Below are 22,249 nucleotides of genomic sequence, written 5' to 3' on the forward strand. Positions count from 1 at the left end.
CTACTTCCCATTCCAAAACTAACCTAGTTGTGCCACAGCAACAATCCGGTATCAGTTCTTCCAGAGGTAGGGATACGGGGTAAAGCTCCCCGGAGAAATCTGAGAGAAAGGAAGTTTCCATCACGGGCAGGGGGACTTCGTTACGAAGAGGTGACTCCAAGGAATGCAATTTCCCAAAATGGGACGGGTCCCCCAAACTGACGGAGCCCCCCCCCCCCCAATCTGAGGGCGTCAGATGCTTTGGGCCAAGCAGGTCCGGAAACTGACGGAAGGACCCTCAGGCCGCTTCCCCTACCCCACCCCCTACCTTAAATCCACAACTCTAAGTGAGCATAACCATAAAGCCACTAATAAAAACATCTCCACCGGCCCTGTTTACCCAGCTGTGCATCTCAGGATCTGCCGTTGACATTTTTAATACTCTCTCGTTTCTCTGTCTTCCACAGGATTCATTTGAGGCAGCCCACAGGGAGGGGTGTCGCTGAGGAAACAGAATCCAGGCCCCCCAGGCCTCTGACGGAAGGGACTGGAGCATGCTGGGAAAACACATCCACCTGAGGAGCACAAAAGACCCCAGGGGTGGAGGAAGCTGGCCTGAGGCCAACCGGAGGTACCCGAGGGGCTGGGCCCGAGGAGGGGGGTCTGACAGGGGGCTCTGGGGCACTTATGCCCCCAGTGCTAAGGCAAACAGTGATCCCAGAAAGCTTTGGCTGCAGGGAGGACATTGCCCACTGATGTTGGAAGGAAGCAACAGGGGAGGCCCCCCGATGTCTGTAAACCTTTTCATAAATTGTAGTGTATCTGGGGGGGGGGAGGACCCCATAAAACTTAAAGGTACAGCTTCAGAAAATCACAAAGTGAACACTCGTCCAACCACACCCAGGCCGAGAAACAGAACGTCGCCCGCGCCCCCCAGCAGTCTCCCTTCTGTGCCCCCCCGAGCCGCTAGACTTGACCCCTTCCTCGAAGGACCCCCCCCCCCCCTTGACTTTTGCCTGGTTCTCTTACTGACACGTATTCTCCCGCGGCTGGTCTCTCCGGTGCAGAACTGGTCGTGGCTCTGTCCCTGCCGCGGCCGAAGCTGTCCGTGTTTTGTTGGGTGTCATTCCATCGCACGAGTATGTTACGACGCGTTGAGGGATTCCAGCGTTCGTGGGCATGTGGTGGGTCGCCAGTTTGGGAGTCTTGGCTATGATGGCACCACGAAGTTTCCTCTCCCTGTCTCACGGTGCATTGACTTCTGTCAGGTCCGTGTGTGGTCCTGGGATTGCGGCATGAAAACCTACATACGTCAGACCGTCTCCAACAGTGTTTGCACCAAATTCTGTCCCCCGCCCAGCAATGCGTAAGGGCTCCCTTTGCTCCATACCCTTGCCAACACGTGCTATCATCGGTCGTTCTGACTGGTCACCGTTCTAGTAAGTGTGCAGGGGTATCCCACTGTGTCTTAAATCTTTTTCACCGTTTATTTATTTCTTTATGGTCAACGAATTGATTGATTGTGTTTTTTAAAAAAATTTTTTTTAACATTTATTTATCCTTGAGATGCAGAGAGAGACAGAGTGTGAACAGAGCAGGGAGAGAGGGAGGCACAGAATCCAAAGCGGGCTCCAGGCTCTGAGCTGTCAGCACAGAGCCCGACGCGGGGCTGGAACCCGCAGACGGTGAGATCGCGACCTGAGCCAAAGTCCGAAGTCGGACACTTAGCCGACTGAGCCACCCAGGCGCCCCGCATTGTGTTTTAAACTAGCATTTTAATGACTACTGCTGAGGCGGAAGGCCTTTTCATTTTTATGAAATGCCTGTTCGAGTCTTCTGCCCATTTTCCTATCATGTTATTTCTCTCTCTCACTCTTTCTCCTTTGACTGACTTGTCAAGCTGTCTGTATTCTGAAAATGAACTTTTACCAGGTTATAAATGTTACAGGTAACTTTTGACTCTGTGACTTACCTCTTAACGAGGTCTCTTTACAATTAGAAATCTTTAAATTAGACTTTTTTTTTACTCATTTTTTTAAAGTAAGCTCCATCCCCCATGTAGGGCTTGAACTCACAACCCTGGGTCGCACACTCTACTGACTGAGCCAGCCAAATGCCCCTAAATTTTATTAGTCTTTTCCTTTAAGGTCGATTTAAAGGAAAAGCAATTTTCCTTTTGCTTAAGAAATTCTTCCCTGGCTGAGTAAAAATTTTTAAAAATTCTCCTACTCCATCTTCTTCAAAGTATCAGGAGATGTCCTTAGAGTTTGGAAGCTAAGTCCAGAACAGGTGAATGAACGAACAGCTGGTAGTCACAAAAGACGGTGCATGATCACAATAATAAGGGCAGGACAAAGGAATCTTCTATAAGGGGCTGCCTGCCATTGTTTGGGCTGCCAACATTCTCACTTCATTATCACTTTGATAAATTAGTCCTGCCTCCTTTCTTGCATGGAAGTTGCCCATCCTAGTTCCTCCCCATCCCGTCTTAGCTGATTGGTGCAGAGTTGGACATGTGACTTCAGAGGGCCAATGAGAGCACTTCCCTGGGATTTTTCTCAGCCAAAGCAGGAAAAAAAACGCATCCTGTCCTTATTTTGGTGAATCTGTGAGGGGTAAGATGTTCTCCACCCCATGGAAGGAACTGGTTTACAGGACAGGGGAACAGAAATGAAGACAGAATTTTCGAGGAGGCATTTGACTTTTCCTGCTTCTGCTTTTTCCTGAGGCTCCCCATTATGCCTGCCTTTCTTGAGTTGGGTGAGCCTTCCAGTACATTTCCCTTCGTGCCTAAGCTGACTTCAGTTGGGCTTTCTGTCACTTGCAAGCAACCCGAGAGTCTTGACTGATCTGCCACTCATATCTTGACAGTCAAGAAGCATGATGTCATTGATAAACACACAAATTCAGTGAAACCAGTTGGATTAAATCCTTGATCCACTGTTAGAAGTAAACAGTGTCCTTTGGAAAGTCATGTAATCTCTCAGTGCCTGAGCTTTCTCCTCAACAAAATAGAGGGTAATAATGGGAAATCTTTGTGACTCCCCCTCAATGTGGTTTTAAATGTACAACTTTGCTTTAAAAAATAGCCTTGGGGTGCCTGGGTGGCTCAGTCGGTTAAGCAGCCGACTTCAGCTCAGGTCATGATCTCACGGTCCGTGAGTTCAAGCCCCACGTCGTGCTCTGTGCTGACAGCTCAGAGCCTGGAGCCTGTTTCGTATTCTGTGTCTCCCTCTCTCTGACCCTCACCAGTTCATGCCCTGTCTCTCTCTGTCTCAAATATAAATAAATGTCAAAAAAAATTTAAAAAAAAATAGCCTTAATAATAATCATAGTTCCTGGCTCATGGGGCTGTTCTGAGGATGATTCAGATGCTGGAGGTAAAGGTCCTAACATGTTCACTGGCACATGGTCCACATTCACTAGGTATTATTATAACCGAGAACGTGCTAGGTCCAAGTCAAGGGCAAGGGTAACTGCGAGTTTGTACACGTGCTTTGACAAACCATCTCAATTAGAAATTCCTGTCCTGCATTCTATGGATTTTGGAGGGATTCGTGGATGTGGATCCACTTTAAGAGACCATGAAGCCCGTGAAATGATACGTGGAAATTTGTATCTACTTCATTTGGTAGAAGGCATGTGGCTTTTATCAACGTTTCAAAGTCGTCAGAAATCTCTCCCTGCCTCGTAGCTGACTCTCCATGTCCTGGAGCAGCCCATTTACAGCAAGCCCTCACCTGCTTCTCAACCTCTCTGTTCCATGACACTTCATATCTGTGGCATTCTTGTTCTAAGTGTATTTCCTTAGTTGGAGAGAGACTGAAAGAGAGAATCCCAAGCAGGCTCCACACTGTCAGCGAGGAGCCCAACGCGAACTCACCAACTGTGAGATCACGACCTGCGCCAAAGTTGGATGCTTCACCGACCGAGCCGCTCAGGAACCGTGGTGTCCATAGCGTTTCTGCAGAGTTTTACGTAAGGACGTCCCTTGGCTTTCACCTTGATGTATCAGCCTGTCTTTTCAATCCATTCCTTTCTATGCTTCTTCATCACCATCCTTCTTCCTTTATTTCTGAAAGCGACAGAAGCTAATCTTTACCAGGGGCATGGTCCTGCGTGCCAGACTCTTTGGACTATGTGCCTCACTCAGGTATGACCACAGGGCACTAAAGCACAATATTCACCAAAGAATATCATCCCATATCGCAGGGGAGAAGACTGAGGTACACTAAGCATGCCTTTTCAATACACGATGCTGGGAACGCTGGATGGCCACGTGCAAACGAATGAAGTTGGACCCTCATCCTGCACCACGTACAAAAATCAACTCAAAGTGGATTAAAGACTTAAACAGAAGCCCTGAAACTGTAAGACTCCCAGAAGAGAACACAGGAGAGAAACTTCTTGATGTTGGCCTTGGCAATGTTTTCTTGGATGTAACCACAAAAGTACAGACAGCGATAGGAAAAACAGACAAGAGCCTACCTCCAACTAAGAAGCTTCTTGCCCCCGCCCCCCACCCGGGGGACATGATCCACAAAATGAAAAGGCAGCTTGCAGAACGGGAGAAAATATGTGCAAACCGTATATCTGATATCCAGAATATATAAGGAACTCCATTCCAGTAAAACAAAGAACTCCATTTTAAAAAGAGCCAAAAGAACCGAAGAGACCTTTCTCCAAAAGAGACACGCATGCGGCCAAACGGCGACACGGGAAAGTGCTCCGCATCACAAATCGTCAGGGCCGTGCAAATCAAGTAGGGGGAGGAGATACCAGCTCGCACGGCTTAGGATGGCTATTAATTAAAAGCAAACAAACACAAACAACAAAACCCCAACCAGACTCAAGGCAACAGGGGTCAGCGAGGACGGGGAGAAAGGGGACCCCTCGTGCACGGTTGGTGGGTAATGGATATTGGTGTCGCCAAGGTGGGAAAACAGGACGGAGGGTCCTCAAAAAGTAAAGATAGGACTACCCTGTGATCCAGCAGCCCTACTCGTGGGTATGTCTCCAAAGAAATGGAAATCAGGACCTCGAAGGGATTATCTGGACTCCCAGGTCCCCTGCGGAAGTATCCACCACGGCCAAGACCCGGAAGCAACCTAAATGTCCATCAGTGGCTGAGGGGATAAAGGGAATGTGGTAGTCACAGGCAGTGACGATTCTTCAGCCTTAAAAAGAAGGAAACCCTGGGGCGCCTGGGTGGCTCAGTCGGTGAAGCGGCCGACTTTGGCTCAGGTCACGATCTCGCGGTCCGTGAGTTCGAGCCCCGCGTCGGGCTCTGGGCTGATGGCTCGGAGCCTGGAGCCTGTTTCGGATTCTGTGTCTCCCTCTCTCTGACTCTCCCTCGTTCATGCTCTGTGTCTCCCTGTCTCAAAAATAAAAAAATTTAAGAAAAACAAAAACAGAAGGAAACCCTGCCATTTGTGACAGCATGGATGGATCTGGAAGGTATCCCACTAAGTGCCATAAGCCAGACACAGAAGGACAGCTCCTACGTGATGCCACTAAATGTCGCCTTAAGGGGCCACACTCACTGGAGCAAAGATGGCGGTTACCAGTAGCTGGGGGAGAGGGAAGCGGGGAGGTCCCGGTCAAGGGTACAAAGTTTCAGATACACGGGATGAAGAAGCCCCAGCCGTCTACCGTCCAGCACACTGCCTGCCGCTAACCAAACTGTAATACTGAAACATTTGTTCAGAGAGTAGATCTTGTGTTAAGTGTTCTTACCTAAATAACTAAATAATAAGATGGGAGAAAGAAAGGAAAAAAAAAAAAGGTGTAAGCTTTCCAGTTAAAAATCAATGTAACGGCAGTGAAGGATGAAAAATTTAACCATCAAGGCTATTTTAAGTTTCCCATTAAAATTTTTTTAATCTTAGGGGCGTCTGGGTGGCTCAGTCAGTTAAACAACAGACTGGCTCAGGTCGTGATCTCACCGTTCGTGGGTTCGAGCCCCGCATCGGGCTCTGTGCTGACAGCTCGGAGCCTGGAGCCTGCTTCGGATTCTGTGTCTCCCTCTCTCTGCCCCTCCCCCACTTGTGCTCTCTCTCTCTCTCTCTCTCAAAAATAAATAAAATGTAAAAAAAAAAATGTTTTAACCTTAAATATCATCTAATAAGATCCCTGGTTGGAGTATCTTATGTGCCTACGCAGGATACTTCTGTTAAAGAGAGTAATTTTGTATTATGTGTGTGGGAGTGGGTATTTTCACATATTTTGCCTTTTCGGACTCTGTGACATTAGCTGCCTAGGCTCTGTGTGCTTTTGAGTTGGCAATGTCCTTCTTAGGTCTTGTCTTCCATAAATGAGATTGTATTTAAAAAAAAATTACTTGCCATTCCAAAGAGAGAGGCAGAGAGAGAGAGTCTTAAGTGACTAACAGAGGAGAGAGTCTAAAGGTCTCCTTCTGCCAAAAACCAAATAGGAATTCGCCAAGGGCAGAATAGGGAAAAGGGTATTCTAAGTCAAGGGAACAGCACATTCAAAGGCCCTAAGGCAGAAAAGATTTCAACTGAAGAGCTCGCAAAAGCTCAGTGTGGCCCGAGCTCAGAGACGGTGGGGGGGGGGGGGGGGGGGGGGCAGGGGTGGGGGCAGCGTTAGGGAAGGTTACATGAGCCAAAACTGGGCTGCACTGGAAATCTGAGATTGAATCCTAAGGGTCACCCTTGTGCTTGGAGCAGACGTGTGACACGGTAACAGGTGCACCTTCGCCTTCAGCAAAAATATCAGAGCTCGGGATGGAGAGGGGCAGATGATGAGCCAAGAGTTCAGTTCAGATCCACTGGCCTTGACGTGTGCCCATGACCCTTAGCTCTTGGCGTTAGGCTTACGAGGACAGTAGAGACAGTCTGAGAGTGGCCACTTCCTGAAGGAAGGTCCCTACTTTGAGTGGACGTCTGCTGAGGGCGGGGCCAGAAAAGTGAGAAGTCATCATGAAACTCACACGCTGCTTTTTTTTTTTTTAATTTTTTACTGTTTTTATTTATATTGGAGACAGAGGCAGACAGACAGACAGACAGAGCATGAGCAGGGGAAGGGCAGACCGAGAGCGAGGGAGACACAGAATCCGAAGCAGGCCGCAGGCTCTGAGCTGTCGGCACAGAGTCCGACGCGGGGCTCGAACCCACAACCTGTGAGATCGTGACCTGAGCCGAAGTCGGACGGTTAAGGGGCTGAGCCACCCAGGTGCCCCGAGACTCACATTCTTCTGAAAGAAGCCAGACTGCACTTAATGTATCTTGCTTTATCTCCTCCCACACGGAGCTGTGGGCATTTAATAACGTATCAGGCATTCACCAAAGCTCAGGGATTTCCTGGGTAGCAGGCACCTGATCTTGCGTGGAGTGGGGTGGGTCTGGGTACAAACATCCCAGCGCCCCTCTCCAGGGTCCCGTGGTATAAAGTTGGAAGCCACGGAACCAAGGGGAGGGGGCAGGCTGAGGTTTGGAAGGAAGGGACCTTCCTCACCTATTTACCGCTTACATGACCCGGCACATTCTAAACGCATACTTGTTACGCGTGCAAGGTGGTCAGGCCTTCACCTCTGTCGGTTTTGTCCTTACCGAGACTGGTTTTCAGATACATCATGCACGCGATTTCTCCGCTGAGGCAGGAAAACAGACAGGAAAACACCTGACCAGACAGGTGGCGGCCGAATTTGGCCCATGCGCAGCCCTTGCCAACTCCTATCTGGTTTATAACTCAAGGCTCTCAGGCTTCGGTTAATTCTGGGATAGTCTGGTGGCCTAGAGTACGAAGCAGCCTTGACTTTGAGACATCAACGCCGCCCTACGAGGAGCGGGTTTTGGGAACCCCCACCAGAATACACCCCAGCCTGGTTCCGGTGCCTTTTCCCCTGTGCTCCTTGGGTTTCTTTCTGTCGGAGGATGTGATTTCCGGATGGCTTAGAGTTTTCTTCTAGAAACGTGCCAACGACAACGGAGCGTTCTCTCAGGGTGAGAATGATGTCCCCCGGGTGCTGGCATGGTAACGGGAATACACGAAGCATTCACCTCATTACGAATGGTTCGCCTCCGCGTGGGGCAAGGATGTTGAGCCCTGGCCCGGGATCTCTGCTGTAGGAGGACTTAAGAAAAATCTCGGTGATAAAATGCTTGCCTGGAAGATCCTACATGTAGGTGGGGGCGGGGGGGAGAAGAAACATCCTTGTTCTCAAAGGTGAGCCTCTGGGCGCTCACAACCCTAGTGAGGAGTGTTTGGTTATCGGTCAGCTGAGAGAACACAAGTCCCTTATCCTGATAATGCCTCTCTGGCCTTTGGAACCATGCGTAAACAGCTCTAATGTTTACTGGGGCTTCTGTTGTTGCTTTTTCTGAAAGCAAGTGAGTCCTAAACCTAGACGTGTATTTTTTTTCTTCTCCTTTAGTCCCTGGAAGCTTGGATCTGGGGAGATTTGTTTGGTGAGCTGTCTCTGGGTGGGGGGGCTGGGTAGCCTCCAGGGCTCAGACCGGCTTCAGGGAAACACAGGTCAGCAAGTGGGATGAATTTAGCACAGCAAGCAGCCCAGCAGAGAGGGAGGGAGCAGTGGATTTGAACTTGGATGGGTCAGGACCTTGCATAGGCACAGATAACGAAGGTGACCGCCCACAGTTTCGGAGCCCTTCCGAGGGCCGACATCAGTCTAAGCATCTGGCATCTATCTAGTCTTACTTTATAGAGGATGCGGCTGAGGCCCAGAGAAGTTGAGTAACAGGTGCAAAGTCCCCCAGCTCGGGTGGTGGGAGAACCGCAATTGGAAACCCGAGCCGGGGCTTGTAACCACCGGGCTCAGGTCGCCCCGGGGTATCTGCTTAGTGTTTGTCCGGCTCCTTGCCTCACTCTTGCAGGGACCTCTTGGGAACCTCGTGCTAACTTCACTCCCACTGCAGTGGGCAACCTGGGAGAGCTCGTGCCCCGGAAAGGGAACCACGCCCCGGGTTTGTCCCCCTCTTCCTTAAAAACGATCCCTGCCCTACGCCTCTGGTTTCCGAGCTTGCCTTTGCTGCACGCCGCAGGACTCACCTGACGCACTGACCACGCTTCAGGCGGATTCGACCTTCTGAAATCCTCTTTTGGTGAAATCTCTACTCTCTCTTCCCAACTCGGTCCCCCTGCGAAGTCGGCCAGAACAGTGACTCAGAGCCCGAAGCCACGGCCTCCACAGATAACAGGCAAATGAGTACGTGTGGCTGCGTTCAGATAAAACTGGGAGAGGGCTGGATTTGCCCGGGGGGGGGGGGGGGGGGGTGGGGCGACCCCCCGTGGGGGGGGGTCCGTGGCCCTTCCCCGCCGATCAGTCAACGTCTATTAAATGAATGAGCCAATCTCCACCGCGAAAGGAACCAGCTCGTGGAGAGCAGTCACGTACCGATCGCTGCAGAACTCAACACGCTTTTTCAGAATGACGTAGATCAGTTAGGAGAGCCTGGGCCTATTAATGGTGGGCGAGGAAGGGAGTGAATGAATGAGTGAATAGAAGCCACAGTCCTGATGGTTTCGCCTACCCAGCGCCCATTTGTATTCCGAGGAAAGGTGTTTTGTTCCTGTTGTCTTCGTCGGGCACCAAAGCCTCCCCAGACTCGGGGGCGGGGGGGGGGTGGGGGATAAACCAACCGTTTTATTTGGCAACATTGTGTGAGTCAGGGTTTGGTCTGAGGACGGTGCTGATAGCAGATATCTGCTCGGGGTCATCTGATGTCTTAACTGGGCAGAGTCTAATGGCTGGGAGTGACTCTACAGGTGGGGAGCCGGGCTCCTTTAGAAATGCCTTCGCTGGGCATTGCGGCCCGGGCTTCCTCACAGGCTGGTGGCCTCAGGGCTGGCTGGACCTCCTGGGTGGGCTCTCGGGGTCCCAGCGTGAGCGTCCCAGGGGGCCAGCTGGATCGCTTGAAGACTTAAGCTCTGAAGTCGCACGGTTTCACTTCCGCCACACTCTGTTGGAACTCCGTTGTCCAAAAGCACGCACAACCCACCAAGATTCAGAGCGGGGGGGCGGCTCAGACCCCACCGCCGGAGGGGACCGTGGCAAGGCCGCACCGTCGAAGAGCATACGGGATGGGGTGCCTGGGTGGCTCAGTCGCTTAAGCGTCCTCCTCTGGATTTCGACTTGGGTCCTGATCTCACTGTTCGTGAGATCGAGCCCCACGCTGGGCTCCACGCCGACAGTTCAGAGCTTGCCTGGGATTCTCTCTCTCTCCCCCTCTCTCTCTGCCCCTCCCCTGCTCACGTGCACGTGCGCTCTCTCTCTTTCTCTCTCTCTCTCTCATAATAAATAAAAATAAGCTTAAAAAAAAAAAGGAGCGCATGGGATATGAGGTATCGCCATGGTCTCATTGGAAAGTATAATCTACTATCCAACTTCAACCAAATAAGTTGGTCTAAGAGGGAGTTTCTGGCTCTGGAGACAGATCTGTTTCATCACTCCTGGAATCAAAGTCTTAAGACCGCCTCCTGGAGAAACCATCTGCACGACAGCTCCGTCCAGTGTGAGATCGTCCCACCGAGACTCACAAAGGGGTAGAAGGCACAGCAGGTAGCAAAATGGCCACCCAAATATGGCCGAGTCGTAACCCCTGCCACAGGGGACCGGGGCTCCCTGACACACAAGGGCCTTTGTAATGCGCCCATCTCGAGATGGGCGATGATCAGAGGGAGGCAGGAGTGTCGGAGTCAGAGAAGGGAAGGGGTTGGCAGAAGCAGATCACAAAGCCTCCCTCTCCAACAACGGCACAGTTAGCTTTGATGATGAGGACGGAGCCTGGAGCCCCGGAATGCAGGTGGCCTGCCGGGGCTGGAAAAGGCACACAATAGACCCCCACCCCCACCCCGGAGCACCCAGAAGGGACACAGCGCTGTCCTGCTTCTTAGTTCAGCGAGACCCGCGCTCTGACTTCTGCCTTCCAGAACCTTCCACTGCCTTGGATTCTCGAACTTTCTCCGCGCGGCCGCCCTCAGAACTCTGCGGACGGGCTGTTCCCTCGGAGGCAGCCCGAACCTGGAAGCTGGTTGCAATGGCTTCTGAAGCTTTACCCAAGATGGCCTCGATATTTAGGAGAGAATGTTTCTCACGAGAAGATATGGGGAGGGGCCTGTCTGTGCTTCCTCATCGAAGTGGTTCAAAGCCTTGCTGCTCAAAGTGTGGTCCCCAGACCGGAAGCTGCGTATCTTCTGGGCAAACCAGCAGGGGATACAGAGAATCTCAAGGCCCGGCCCACACACACCAAGTCAGAGGTCTGCATGGTCGAAAGATGCCCAGGAGACTGATGTGTGTGCTAAAGTTTGTGATGTGCCGTTTTAGAGATTTGACAGCACGGGCCCAGCTCTCCAGAAGTCCTCAGAGAGAGCATAGAATGGTCGTTTCCTTTTTAATTTTCTTTATGGTTTATTCATGTTTTGACAGAGAGAGAGAGACAGACAGACAGAGCATGAGCGGGGGAGGGGCAGAGAGAGAGAGAGAGAGAGAGACGGAGGGAGACACTGAATCCGAAGCAGGCCCCGGCCTCCGAGCTGTCCGCACGGAGCCCGACATGGGGCTCGAACCCACGAACCGCGAGATCATGACCTGAGCCGAAGTCGGACGCTCAACCGACTGAGCCCCCCAGGCGCCCCTGTCTTTCCCTTTTTAAAAATAAACCAGAGGTGGGTCCGAGTGTGAGCAGGCAGGCAAAAGCAGAAGGTGTGTCCCCCGGTCACCAGTGCTGGGGGTCTGATTCGTGACGCCCATGAGGCTTAGCAGTCACTTGATGTCGTTTCCAGGCCGAGCAGAAACCACACACCTGTGTGGTTTCTCCAGCAAACACGTACAGAGAGAAGTTCACGGTGTTCTAGGAAAGGAGCCGGAGCAAGGCTCCCTCAAAAGGGTGGATGAACAAAGGAATACTCGTGTTTCCTTCAAAACGGTCCTAATTTGATTTCTGCGCAGTGTCGCCTGGGGACATCACAGGCACTCAGAAGCTCAGGAGCTGGTGGTTTTTTTTTTTTTAAGTCCTACAAGGTGGCTGCTTCTGTCCAAGTTCTCCCTGAGGAAAGCCACACCGATAGTGTGTTTGTGAGTCTAGGAACACACACGTGGAGCGTGTGAAGGAAGGAGGCGGCGGGCGAGAGGAAGGGGGACAGCCTGGGGGACTTCTCAGACCAACACCCGTTGCTTAGGACCTCGGCAAGACTCTGCTTTGATTCCAGACCCAATGCGTGTCCATTTCGGAAATGGATTCGGGCTGAAAACGAGAGAGAGGAGGTGTGAGGGATCCGAGCGGGAATTCTTGAGAATGAGAAAGTGCCAGCAGCAGGAAAGTAAAGGGGGGGGGGGGGGGGGATCCTTCCTTTGTCTCGGGAGGAAAATTGCTCTCATGTTCCATTTTCCCATTTCCTTCAGCGACACTGCGGGCAAGTAGGAGATTTGGATACTCAGGGCTGAGAGTTGCGTGTAGCATTTTCGTTAAAGACGTGTGGAAACTGGACGGTTGGATTGTTGGCATTGGGTTTTCTCTAATGGGGTTAAGACCCTTTCGGGGACCGTTATTCCGCCTGGTCTGTAATTATTCAAAGTAACGAGAGAAGGACGCTTTGATTTGGAATTATTTGAAAAATGGACTATTTTAAACAACACGCGGCACACAATCAACGTCGGGTTTGACCTCACCGATTACGCAACCGACCAAGCCAATTGACCACAAAGCCCGGTATGTAAATACACAGAGTCTTCGAGACGCCAGGGTTATGAATAAGTTGAGAGACACAGACGAGTGGCAGACAGGCTCTGAGAGTCTCTCCGAGGCGCTGGGCTGAAGGATTTACACGCATTTTCTCCCGTGCCTCTCAACAACTTCTCACAGTGCGTGCGATGTCGCGTTCCGATTTGGCCGACGAGCCGCCCTACGGTGAGCTGAAGCCCATCTCTCGGGGTTCGCAGGGAAGCTGGGGCTCAGGTCAAACCAAATCTGAGTTCCTCTCCCCGAATTCCCGCCACAAACCCTCGGGGTGGTGGTGGTGACCCATTTTCCGGATAAAGAAACTGAGAATCGGTGACGGAGTTACTCAGCCGTCAGGTGGCAGAGTCTGGCTTCCACCTGAGTACTCTGATCTCAGCGCTAGACCTTGTCGTGGGCTGAGGTTGTCCTCTTGAGGAAAGCCCTTTGTGCTGATGAAACGGTTCCCTATCTTGACCAGGATGCCGGTTACGTAAATGCACGCATGTGATAACATTTCATGGACTTCTGTATACACCACACAGGCACACACACGTACGTGTGAGAATTGGCCAAATCTAAATAAGGTCTGGACCCTACTTGCTAAGCCCTGTGGCCGATTTCCTGTTCTTGACAATATATTATGGTTCTGTGAGATATTATCATGGAGGGGGAAGCTCCGTGAAGAGTAAAGAACTCTCTGTACTATTTTGCAACTTCTTATGAGTCTTACCAGGAAAAAAAGAATGGCCTTCAAAATCTTTGATGCTTCTCCAGTGGAAAGATGGGATCTCTGTTTCCTCCCATTGAATCTGGGAAGGCTCTATAATGACATATGGAATCGGGGGCGGGGGGCGCACAGGACAGATCGCAGGCTCGATTCTTGAGAACCTGGAAGCCTCCCTGCCTCCGTCTCCCTGCACCGGCTCTAAAAGTCCTGAGCCACGGGTGTGGCCATTTTAGTCAATGAGCCCGGATGAACCCAGCCTTCCACCCGTCCCTGCTAAACTGCCAGCCCCAGGGGAGTAAAGCTCCAGACCAGCCCATTCTCCGGCTGATGAGCACCGAGTGACGTCCATCAACACCACACAGGGCGGGAAAATGCCCGGCTGAGCACTGCTGAAGCTCTTGACCCACAGTAGCCAGGCTTATTGTGGGAGATCAGTCTGTAATGTCTAAAAATGTTGACTCGCTCTCATTGTGTCAATTACACTTCAAAAAAAAAAAAGTTCTTGAACCATGAAATCGTGAGACATAGGAAAATATGGTTGGAAGCCTCTAAGTTGTGGGCAGTTTGCTATGTAGTAACAGAAAATAAGATAGACTCTTCTCAGTTAAAGAAAAAAAGGCAAGGCTGATGAAAAGTGGCTCAATGTGTGGAATTAGATGACGCATACAGCATACAGTAGGCATGTTCCTTCCCCTCTGTTGGCCTCAATAACACTGGCTTCACCTGGGGACGCCTGGGTGGCTCAGTCGGTTGAGGGTCCGACCTCAGCTCAGGTCGCGGTCTCGCAGTTCGTGGGTTCGAGCCCCGCGTCGGGCTCTGTGCTAACAAACAGCTCGGAGCCTGGCACTTGCTTCGGATTCCGTATCTCTCTCTCTCTCTTTCCCCCTCCCCTGCTCATGCTCTGCCTCTCTCTGTCTCTCAAAAGTAAACAAATGTTAAAAAATTAAAAAAAAAAAAAAAACCGGCTTCACCTTGAACATCGCCTCCTCCAGGAAGCCTCCCCTGATGTTATAGTCCGGATTAGATGCCTCCTTGTGTTCTTCCCCTTCTCCCCCCGGGGTCAGCAGGCATGGGAAGTATCCTGATGCTGTGCTGTGTTTATTTCTCTCTCCCTCCCACCAGACAGCGAATTCCATGAAGTCAAAGACGGATTTTGTCTAAGTCATCACTGCTCCACTCTGCCTAGGACATGACCTTCAGGAGGTGGTTGTGGAATGAATAAATAAAGAGGCAGGTGCCCTCCAGAATCCTGCTCAGCTCTGGCCTCCTACGGTTCTTCATCCCTGGAGCTTTGGGGCAGGTGAGAAAGATCCAGGTGTCTCCACCTCGCAGGCACCAGCTTTCTCGCTGGGACTCCCAAGATCCTAAGTCCACATATCCATCTGCTGGGCAACAGCTCAGAAGCAGCAGGAGCTGGGAAGGCAGAGAGATGAGAGGTGTGCCCGCCAGTCCCCCACCAAGCCGGCGTCACCCTGCTTTGGTTATTTTCCTGCTCAGCTGCTTTAGCCAGAGGGGGGCCATCACCACAGGCTCCTGCCTCCTCAGTCATCTCCGTGGGAGGTCTCTAGTCCCTCCCAATGTTTGCCTTTACATCTGCCTCTATTCTCATTTAGGCTCTGCCAGGGGGGTGATCTGGCTCCTCCCGGGCTGCCCTTGACAATCCCAATCACAGCGACACAACAAATATTTACTGAGCATTACTCTCCCAACAATGCTCTGGGCTGGACCAGGCGTCAGCCTCCGGGGGCTGAAGATCTCAGTGGGGTGATTATCCCGTGGAAGCGGAGGGATGGCGAAAGAAAACCGAGCCACGGGCATGCTCCTGAGAAAGTGCCATGGTGTGCCCGAGCCAGCAGCCAGGGGCTTGCGAGCGCCGATTGATAAGCATTTAGGAATTTCGCGAGCCACTTGTTAAACCATCAGTGGCTTGAGGTTGGCCACGGTGGGAACATATATATCGAGAAAGTCAGCACGCACTAGAATCCAGCACCCTGACACCAAATTCACCTCCCCTTTCTGAGGCCCTTTCCCTACCTGAAAAACGGGAATGAAAATCCTTATCTTGAACCATTTCCCAAGTATTGACGCAGAATGGAGCTTGGCACCTAGCAGGTGCTCAGGAATTACTAGTTCCCTCTCCAGCCCTCTCTCTCCTTCCTGAACTAATATTGAAAGTAAACAATGGCTTCAGTTTTCCTTTGGATTTATGGGTTGATGAATAAATGTCACTGAGCAGGAAAAGAATACACATTTTAGGGTGAAGCATGGGACTGTTTCCGAGGGACTGTTTTCGGCTTTCCCAGGAGAGATCTTAAAACTTTTCAGGAGCTTCTGTCACCTCGGCATTGATAAGGGGGCAGGAAGGATAAGATCAGGGAGAGAGATTGAGGGGGTCAACATTTGAGGGGCTGGGTAGTTTTGCAAGTCGCCCCGTCTGGGACAAGGGTGTGCCCACGGTACTTCTGTTTGGTCACTCATGCATCCACTCAAAAATATATTTATCGTGTATCCCAATAGGCCAGCCAATTTCTGTGCGAGACTCTGGGTCTGCAGCTATGAACAAATGTTTTCCCTGCCTTTATGGAACCTAACGGGTTATTGGTGAATACAATCATTAAGGCAAGTGAAGAGAAGGGCACAGGTGTAATTTAAGGGAAATGCAGGTTACCGTGTGGGCATGTAAGGGGTGGGGAGGGATTTCGGTTGGAAGTTTCAAGCTTCTCTAAAGAAGTGACATGTAAGCAAAGATCTGAGGGGATATGGTTTTGTTTTGTTTTGTTTTGTTTTGTTTTGTTTTGTTTTTCAGGCTACGGGAAGAATATGGCCGACTCCAGGATGGCCCCCATGATCCCTGCCTCCTGGTGTCTGTGCCCTTGAGGGTGGGCAGGACCGGTGACTTTCTCCATAGCTTAAGGCAAAAGAAATGCGATGTCCTTTCCATTATTATATTATGTAAGACTGTAACTTCTGCCTCGGAAGCCGACCCTTTCTTTTGCTGTCTTAGCTTACGTGCGCAGATGAGAGGGCCGTGCTGGAGAGTTCCACGTGATAGGGAATTGAAAGCAGCCCCCAGCCAATAGGCAGCCAGGAACTGAGGCTCTCAGTCCAACAGCCCATGAGGAGCTGAATCCTGTAAACAGCCCAGTGGGCTTGGAACTGTGCTCTTCCCTCGTTGAGCTTTCAGATGAGACCTCAGCCCTGAGTGAGAAGTTGGTTGTAGTTTCGTGGGAGACCCAAAGCAGAGGACCCGGCTAAGCCAGGCTCAGACCCTTGACCCGCTGGGAGATAATAAATGTATTTTGACCCTAAGCCACTAAGTTCGTGATTAATTTGTTATACGGCATAGCGCCCTGATATGAAGAGGGAACAGGAATTTATTCCAGGAAGACAGAACCATATATGCAAAAGGGGGTGAAATAAAGACAGTCAGAGCGCTGGAGGAAGGACAAGCATGTTGGTGTGACCGCAGTGAACATGAGAGCAAGAGTGTGCTGAGCTGTGAAGCAGGAAGGTTAGCCCAGGCCACGTCCCACAGGCCCACGGAAGCCACAGAACAGATTCTGGCACTAATCCTGGGAACTCTGGGGAGTCAGTGAAAATTTCGCAACGGTGACCTTGATGAAATCTGCCTTTGAGAACACCACTCTGGTTGCAGTGGAGAATGGAATGGAGGGGGGCACAGGTAGATGTGGGGAGACCCCCTTGGATGACTAAGAAACATGCCACGGTGGCTTGGGCCCAGAGTTGATGGTTGACTCACAGAGAAGCGGACACTTTCAAGAGCTATTTTGGAGGTGGGAGGGCCCGGGTTTGATGACAGAGTGGACACAGGGAGAATGAGAAGTAGAATCATCTGTCGAAATGGAGAAAAAGGTTTACGGTTAGAGTTATTTTTAAGGGAACCAGAACATTCTGGATGAGTCTGGGAAGATTCGAAACGGCAGCGGAAATCAGTCTTTTGATCCCAGCTTCTGTCTGGGTCATTCTGACCTCCCCTGAGCAAGGCAGTTGAGGATTTGCCTGGCTACTGAGCACGATTAACACACTATGTAGACATTTGATTAGCGTGTGAAGAAGGACTGGCTGTAGAATAAATCTCCATGTCATTTTATTGCTGCTAATTATTTCATCTGAAAACACTCAAGAGTGTGGCTGCACATTTATCGGAGGAAAGTTATTTATGTCCCTGGGGATAGAGCCAGAGCTCAAAACGATATGGATTTATTGTGAATGTATGAAGTCCTTTACCATCCCGTTGTAGACTTGAGAAATGGAGTATTGCAAGATGTGAGCGTGGGGGGACCATGAAATTGAGTGGGCTTGTTCTATTTGGGGGGGCATTCATTCATTCTCCCTTCATTTATGCATCCACGCTGTCTTTTCCTTCTTACATAGAAATCACTTGGAAAAGCTTGGATGACCATCCCAGAACGTCGCCTAACTTTTCCGTGCCTTGGTTTCCTCCCGTGTGAGGGTTGATGCCACACATCAATCTGGACCCAACTCTTGATGGAGCCAAGGTTGATCTCCTACAGAACACAAGCCCCAGGAAGGCAGGTATGTGGCCAGAGTCTTCACGGCTGTGTCCCCGGTGACTTAGGAAACTGCCTAGCTCGCTATTTATTTGCTGAATAAATAAATGACATATGTATACAGCGTATGATGGCCCTTAGAAAATGGCAGCCCCCTTCTTTCTTTTCTTCTTTGCTCTTCCTCCCCTGCTCTGTTCCGTTCCCCTCTTTTTCACCCTTCTCCTCCAGTATCTGCTCTTGGGTTTGGGAAAAAGAAACCAGAAAGCAGTTCTCACTACTGGGTTTCTGATTTGCTGTTGGCTTGTCCAGCCTATGTATCATCAGGTTTCTTTCTTTTTATAAGATCAGGGGATCATCACTTCTGGGGAGAACTGGTTAAACTCAGCAGTAGAAACCAGTGCTATGGGGGGTGGCCCAGTTCAGTTCTTCCTTTGAAAGTATATTTATATTTTGGGAGGTGGTTGATGAGTGTGACAGTTGTTCCTTGGTTCAGATGTTATTTGCCTCAACTCATGGAAAATGAGAAGTGACCTGAGAATTGAGAGGGTGAGCAGGCTAGACTTTAATTTTGCTGCTTCTCAAGATGGGACACATATACTTCATTTATCCACCCATGCATCCATCCATCCCTGCATCTATCTGTCCATCCACTTAGGTATCCATCTACTGTACCGTCCGTCTATCCATCCATCCATCCATCCATCCATCCATCCATATGTACATCCATCCATCCACTCACCTCTCCATCCACTCTACCATCCATCTATGCATGCATGCATCCATCTATCCACTTATGTATCCAACCACTTTACCATCTATCCATCCATCCATCCACCCACCCATCCATCCATCCAACCATCCACTCACCTCTCCATCCACTGTATCATCCATCCACCCACTCACTCACTCACTCACTAGTTCATCCATTTTTCCATTTAAGGGACATTTGTTGCACATCTGCTCTATAATCTGCTTCATGCTATGACCTAGACCATCCCACAGCGATAAAAATGGATATAGGTTCTTCTTCAAAGGAGCTCACCGTTTAGTGCAGGTAATTCACAGGCTATCGCGGAGTAGAAAATTCTGCGCGAGAAAGGTGGCAAAGCTTTCTGGCACGTGATTTTACTCAATAGTAAGTAGGGAAAATACTGTTTTTACTGTAAAGGAGATTGACTGTAAAGTAGAATCCAGAGGTCACTAGAACTTCCAAGATAAAGTGCAGGACTTCAAAGGTCTTTCCTGTTGAATCGGCCTCTTGGGGCTACTTCTCAAACCAGAAGGGTCTTCTCTACGTTTGGGGACATTTCTGGGGAGAATTTTAAAAGCACTGTCAGGAAAGGGGTGGCAATGAGCTTTTGAAGACAACGGGGGTGAAACTCCCTCACTGGATATTAATCAACGAATAGTGATTGTGTCCCTTCTACGTGGAGAGGTCTCTGCTGGGCATTGTGACATGGGGAGAACGGCAGGCATACGTGAGCATCTCAGCTCATGCTTCCTCCTCAGAACTGTCCCTCCCTCCCACCCTTTCTGAAGTAGTAAACTGAGGCAGGCATGCCTGCGTTAGGGGCCCTGTGACCCTTATCTGATTCGTCCAGAGGCACAGTCAACCCAATTCTTCACGTTGGGGAATTGATCCAAGAAGCATGAGTCTAAGGGGGAAGGGACAGTCTGGTCTCCAGGGTTGGGACCAGAGCCCCCTGATTGCAGAAGGAGCTGCTCGAGTCTTTAAACGCAGCTGGTGGTCAGAGGGAGAGAACCCAAGGTAGCATACAGCAGAGATGGGCGGTATGTGTCCCTAGAGAGAGGGGCTGGGGACCCGTGGGGCTGGGCTTTACTTCTTCAAGTCGACTTTGTTGAGATTCTCCTGATTTTCATAATCCCCTTTTGCGTTAGCTAGCTTGTCTGGGTATCTACTTCTTAGCATCCTCATGAAATATAGGAAAAGTGATCAAAAAAAAAAAATTCCAGGAACACGATTCCTGCCCTCGATGAGCTTACTAGCTAAACAAAATGATGCCAGTAATCGCAACAGCAATGACTAGCACGCTCTGAACTCATGCTATATAGACCACGTCCCTTGCAGGATCACAGCTGAGCCTCACAGCCCTCTGTAGTACCCAGGGTTGTCACTGCCATCGGATTAATTAGGGACCCGGACTTAGGGAGACCCGGCTACTCCCCTGCAGCCCACACCATTAGCCACTGATGGAGTCCGGTGTGGATGTGGGCAGTCTGTCCCGGAGCCCTCTCTCTTACCCGATATGCTTTGCTGACCGCGTGGAGAAAGAAGGGAGGCGGGACCAGAGAGGATGAGGTGAGCGGCCAATGAATGAGAGGCCCTCTAGTTAATCAGAGGAGAGGAAATGTGACCGTGGGCTGCTGTCTGGCGATGAGCAGAGAAGGACCCGGAAAGTAAGTTTCGGGGCTCGGGGAAGGCCGCATCTGTGAAGGCACACTCAGTCATTTCACAATCAGTGAGGTGGATTTAGGACGCTGATCAATAGAGAGCCCTGAAACTGACACGGTCTTTAAGGGAGACGTTTTGGCCGCAGGCATCGGGACCCCTAAAAAGGCCCACGGTGTTCAGCAAGCTGCTGCCACGTTGGCGGATGTTTCACAAACAAAGTCATCTGCGGGCACTCAAAGCTGCAGGTGCAGAAGACCACCACCGAAGCCATATCTATAATGGCAAAGGATTGGCAACACCCTAACGTCCAGCGTGGGGGACTCATCAAAGTGGGTAACAACCACATAGCGACAGGGCGTCGTTGCCTTTCGGCTCCAATTCCATCCTTCTAGGCTTGGCTTTGTGATGCGGAGGCTGGGAGTCTGTGAAACGTTCTACCGGCAGGTGGCTGGTAGGGATGATGGAAGGCGGGAGGAGGGAGGAACTCGTTCCTTCCTGGTTGCCTCCTGTCCCTATCAGATCACCCCGGCCGCAGTGACTCATTTCAACGTTTTATTTATTTTTGAGACAGGGAGAGACAGAGCATGAACAGGGGAGGGTCAGAGAGAGGGAGACCCAGAATCTGAAACAGGCTCCAGGCTCTGAGCTGTCAGCACAGAGCCCGACGCGGGGCTCGAACTCACGGGCCTCGAGATCACGACCTGAGCCGAAGTCGGCCGCTTCACCGACTGAGCCACCCAGGCACCCCCACAGTGACTCATTTCAGCAGCAGCCTGTAGATCCGCTTTGCAACTTTTCTACCCTGTCGGAGCCAGCCAGGCTCTCTCTGCGCTCCCTCAAAGGTACCCATGCCAGCCGGGCGGTACCTGTCCTCTGGGGTCTGGGTCTGGGCTCTGCCGGGACTTCCCAACTGAGCTGAATGATCTCAATCTCTTCCTTTCATTTTCCCCGTCTTTCCACAGTTACCATCATGTGATGCCTCACCACGCTCTGTCTTCTCTCTTTACCGTCGCTGGTCACCACTTAGCATGACCCTCATCCTGCAAGAGGGCGAGTGAAATGGGCTTCCTGGGTGGCTCCATCGATTAATCGTCCGACTTCGGCTCAGGGCATAATCTCGCAGTTTGTGGGTTCGAGCCCCGCGTAGGGCTCTGTGCTGATGGCTCAGAGCCTGGAGCCTGCTTTGGATTCCTTGTCTCCCTCTCTCTTTGCCCCTCCCCCACTCATGCTCTGTCTCTCTTTCAAAAATAAATAAACATTAGAAAAGTTTTTTTTAAAAAGATGGCTTGTGAAGCAATTTTGAAGTGATAGCCAATGAGCTAATTACCCCCCCCCCCCCGAGCGAGGACAAACAACACAATGCATAATATACCTCAATTAGATTATCTCTGTTAAAATAACCAGTAGGCTTTCTGTCTCCAGCCTGGACCCTGACAAGCAATGTGAAAGATAAGTAACATGTGACCATGTTTACTTTCTACTATGAAATGAGTAAAAAGCGGGAAGTAAAACCATAAGAACGATATGACCAGAACCTTATCTTCTTTTCCTTAGCCACTTTTTTTATATATAGATAAAGTCTCCGTTTTCACTGAAAATTTAAAAAAATGGGGCACCCAGGTGGCTCAGTCGGTTAAGTGTCCGACTGTGACTCAGGTCATGATGTCACTGTTGGTGAGTTCTAGCCCCGTATCAGGCTCCGTGCTGGCAGGTGGGGGCCTGGAGCCTGCTTCGGATTCTGTGTCTCCCTCTTTCTGTGCCCCTCCCCTGCTTGCTCTCTGTTTCTCTCTCTCTCAAAAATAAATAAACATTTAAAAATATATGAAAATAAAAATTTACAAAAATTATTGACATATAGCATTATATATGCATCATATAGCAATGTATAGAATGTTGACAT

General features: G+C 50.5%; 1 long non-coding RNA gene across 1 annotated transcript; it reads left to right on the forward strand.

Moving 5' to 3' along the window:
* Nucleotides 1-448: 448 nt before the first annotated feature.
* LOC125914142 (uncharacterized) lies at nt 449-18,208 on the forward strand. Its single transcript, XR_007455220.1, has 3 exons — nt 449-610; nt 14,527-14,704; nt 17,800-18,208. It is a non-coding gene; the product is annotated as an uncharacterized LOC125914142 (long non-coding RNA).
* The last annotated feature ends 4,041 nt before the right edge of the window (nt 18,209-22,249 follow it).

Source organism: Panthera uncia, assembly GCF_023721935.1.
Source record: "Panthera uncia isolate 11264 chromosome D3 unlocalized genomic scaffold, Puncia_PCG_1.0 HiC_scaffold_8, whole genome shotgun sequence".
NCBI lineage: Eukaryota > Metazoa > Chordata > Mammalia > Carnivora > Felidae > Panthera > Panthera uncia.